This window comes from Glandiceps talaboti, chromosome 13 (genome assembly GCF_964340395.1).
Source record: "Glandiceps talaboti chromosome 13, keGlaTala1.1, whole genome shotgun sequence".
Lineage (NCBI taxonomy): Eukaryota > Metazoa > Hemichordata > Enteropneusta > Spengelidae > Glandiceps > Glandiceps talaboti.
Window position 1 is genome coordinate 20,389,732 of NC_135561.1, and position 5,073 is coordinate 20,394,804.

Sequence of the window (5,073 nt, forward strand, 5' to 3'; positions counted from 1 at the left end):
TATAGATACAGGACTGATCAGGTAACCATGACAACAAGAATGATGACATAACCATGACAACAAAAATGATGATAGCCATGGCAGCAAGACAGATGACATTACCATGGCAACAGGGCTGGTGAAGTAACCATGGCAACAGGTCTGGTGAAGTAACCATGACAAATATTTAAAAAGGTATAGTTTTATGACAGTATAATGATAATCAAGTTAATTACACACTAAAAGTACTTTAAGTTATTTCTAGCCGTGTTTCTGTGAAGGTTTGGTAAACCCTGATGGAAAGGAAATCTAGTAAAATTTACCTAGATTTCAAGACTTAGTAATTTTGATACAAAACCCAATGACATACCGAGAGAACTCAGGTAGATTACCACCATTATCTGGTGACTGGTATCTTAATGCTGAACATAACTGACAAAATTTGACATTGGAGAAAATACATACATTTACATCTTTATGGTATTCCATTGTAAAGACTATGTAGATTTCTACCACAGTGACTAGCCACCTAGTGATGTGATTATACTCATAATGTAACTCAGCTCTTCCACTTTGTGAAAAATACTGTACCAAATGTTTGAAAAGTTTTAGGGTCATCAACGATGAATATAAGTCTGGTTATTTTATGATAGGGAACTTGTTAACCGTCCATATTGAATGGTGCATCATGGGAAAAGAATCATTCATTTGATAAACTTGAATGTGTCACTGTTGTAAACAATCTTATCATATTGTTAATAACCACAACACATCTTGTCAAGTTCCCTTTATTATTAAAGTCACTTACTGAAAATCTTGTCAAATTCCCCCAAGTCAGTTACAAAAAATCTTGTCATGGTCCCCAAGTCAGTTACAAAAAATCTTGTCATGTTCCCCCAAGTCAGTTACAGAAAATCTATCTATATGATCATTATACAGTAGGTTAAATTTACTATAAATACAAGCAAGCCTTTGATTCTCAGCCTGCTCAGTTTGGTTTGAAAATTTGCTATGACCGTATGCTATGACAAAGTATACATTGTATCACTGCAGGTTTTAGCTTAATCACATAAGATATTACACTCTATCAAGGGTTTAGTTCTCATCTAAAATACAGAGCCACTGTATTATCATTGTGTAGAATCTTTCTACATACAGGTGTGAAACTCGGGTTTTTCAACACAACTAGTGTGAAAGAATCCTGGAATTTAATTAACAGTTTTGAATACTAGCCCACTTAGTTGCTACAGTAATAAAATACTCCATCTGTTGTTGTATGTAATTACATCAGAATTAAACTAACATCTACTACCACCCTGGATATCATAATGTTGTACAAGGCCAGTAGTATTGTTTCCTATAGAGAAATCACTTGACAATAGAGTCCTAAAACATCCACAGTAGACAATAATACAACAACAGCACAATAGTTGGAAGGTTAATAGGTAGATGTGGAAAGAGAAACCAAGCTAAAATAGATTAACGTAAGTTGACAATGTTTTTAATTCCCTTTGATTGAAGTAGTGAATGAATAAACAGCTGTGTCCTTGGACAAGTATGTGACATGTACATAATGATATAGTATCTAGTAATAAATGATGATACTATGCTATAATTAGTAACACAGTTCTATCAAAGGATAAAGTGTTATCTAATATACTATCTCACCTCAAGGTGATAAGATAATCTCTGATTGCAATGTCTACCTTAGCCTACCTGTAGACTTGAAGAACTAACACTACTACACTATTCCACTATCCTAACTGTAGCCTACCTGTAGACTTGAAGGACTAACACTACTACACTATTTCAGCTATCCTAACTGTAGCCTACCTGTAGTCTTGAAGGACTAACACTACTACACTATTTCAGCTATCCTAACTGTAGCCTACCTGTAGACTTGAAGGACTAACACTACTACACTATTTCAGCTATCCTAACTGTAGCCTACCTGTAGACTTGAAGAACTAACACTACCACACTATTTCAGCTATCCTAACTATAGCCTACCTGTAGACTTGAAGGACTAACACTACTACACTATTTCAGCTATCCTAACTGTAGCCTACCTGTAGACTTGAAGGACTAACACTATTACACTATTTCAGCTATCCTAACTGTAGCCTACCTGTAGACTTGAAGAACTAACACTACCACACTATTTCAGCTATCCTAACTATAGCCTACCTGTAGACTTGAAGGACTAACACTACTACACTATTTCAGCTATCCTAACTGTAGCCTACCTGTAGACTTGAAGGACTAACACTACTACACTATTTCAGCTATCCTAACTGTAGCCTACCTGTAGACTTGAAGGACTAACACTACTACACTATTTCAGCTATCCTAACTGTAGCCTACCTGTAGACTTGAAGGACTAACACTACTACACTATTCCGCTATCCTAACTGTAGCCTACCTGTAGACTTGAAGGACTAACACTACTACACTATTTCAGCTATCCTAACTGTAGCCTACCTGTAGACTTGAAGGACTAACGCTACTACACTATTTCAGCTATCCTAACTGTAGCCTACCTGTAGACTTGAAGAACTAACACTACCACACTATTTCAGCTATCCTAACTGTAGCCTACCTGTAGACTTGAAGGACTAACACTACTACACTATTTCAGCTATCCTAACTGTAGCCTACCTGTAGACTTGAAGGACTAACGCTACTACACTATTTCAGCTATCCTAACTGTAGCCTACCTGTAGACTTGAAGGACTAACGCTACTACACTATTTCAGCTATCCTAACTGTAGCCTACCTGTAGACTTGAAGGACTAACACTACTATACTATTTCTGCTATCCTAACTGACATTTTGTGTTGCCCCACTTTCCTAGGTACTGAAAACAAAACACTTCTGTTAAAGACAAAATTTCAAATATTTGACACTGGAGGGCAAAATGTTGAGGTACATTTATTATTCATGTTTTTTACTACATTAATTATGTAAACAACATCCAAAAACTAACTGCAGATCTAATTTTTGTAAAACATTTTAGTGGGGAAAATTTCAGGTTATTTATTTGGTAATTTTGGAAGATTTGTTTTCTTCAGATGGACATGGTTAACATTTCAAGTTGACTATGTCCTAATAAAAGTGACCTGCAGGGTCAGCTGATTGTTAGGAATATAACCTTGTTTGTTAGGCGTCAAACTCACTATAAATAGCAAACATATTGTTTTCCTATAAACACAGGTGAATAGTGCAGGTAGTTTGAATATCACCAACTAATTAATTAAAGCAGTATCAATATTTGTCAGACAAATTTCATAACTTTGGTGTACCAATGGTAGAAGTCATAAAGCTAGGCAGTTTGAGATAGGATCACACTCTCTAACAGTAATAAATATCTATTGTTGATCTGTTGTGGCTTGCTATATTATAGGTGTACGTACATAACATACATACATACATACATACATACATACACACACATACATACATACATACATACATACATACATACATACATACATACATACATACATACATACATACATACATACATACATACATACACACACACACACACATACATACATACATACATACACACATGCACGCACATACATACATACATACATACATACATACATACATACATGCATGCACGTATGCACACATACATGCATGCACGCATGCACTCATGCATGCATGCATGCATACATACATACATGCATACATGCATGCATACAGACACACACACACACACACACATGCACATACGTATGTACATACATACGTACGTACGTACATATTAATAATAATGATAATATTGTCGGTTTTTATATAGCAGTTTACCACTCTGTGCTCAAAGCGCTTTACAAATATTACCCCTGGCACAGATCTATAGTGGCACAATGGCCCTTTACTTCCTGAACTCCTTGGAGGAGTATACATTAGTGTAAGTGATCTGACTGAAACAAATGTTTAATTATATCAACAATACACAAATACCTGTAACTATTAGGTTGACCTCTTCTAGAAATATGATTTGATAAGTGTGTGTGTATTCCTCATCAAAACAAGTTTGTTGGCTAGATGCCAGGGTATCACTAAAAGACAATACTGTATCCTGTTGTTATTGCTGACACTGTCTAACTATAGATATTATTACCAGTATTATATTTCAGGCAAGTATTTGATCAAACTTTACTGGTATAAACACATAGCACTGACTTGGTTGATGTAACTTTATCATTTTAGAACCACAATTGAGACAGAAATATGTAAAAATATTTTATCTTCAATAAATATTATCAAGGCAAATAGATTAGGATAACTTCTACTTCTATACTTTGTAAATATCCAACAAAGATTATCATCCCATCACAAGAGGTTTTCCCATAAACCTTTGCAGGAAATCTATACAATTGGCTGAACACATGTCAAGTGCAGTATGGCTTCTTTACAAGATTTCAAAGTTGAGTAAATTACTGCAGTGTTATTTTATCACGCCAAGATTTCAAAGTTGAGTAAATTACTGCAGTGTCAGTTTCTCACCCCAAGATTTCAAAGTTGAATAAATTACTGCAGTGTTATTTTATCACCCCAAATCATATAATTTGATAGCAATAATCAATAGTTTTCCTTTAACTAGAAGAGAAACTCAGACACCAAGTATTATATTATATATATTTATTATTCAAAATTTCCTGAAATAATGGCAAAGTGTAATATATTTTTCATATTCCTGTCTTTGTCATATTGATAGTGTGCTTTGACAGATAATGTTTATCGTAAACGATATGTGTTATGTAGTGTAATACATTGTACTAAGTTATAGTAAAATAAAATGTAATGTTAAAGCTGCTCTGGCTGTAACTGGTGTATTATTTTTTTGATCAGAAAACCAACAATATATTCACTGGAAATTGTTAAAGTAGCAATAATTAGATGATTTTCACGTTGATTAGAGGTTGATTTTATCACCAGATAATATAGTAACAGTAATTGCATTGGGTTATTGATTTTTGGGTATGGACCCAAAAATCAATTTGAAGGGGATGTATTGTACCATACTTTGTGTTACAGCTACACAAATACATTTTACCCACAGGTGATTCAATACTGTTC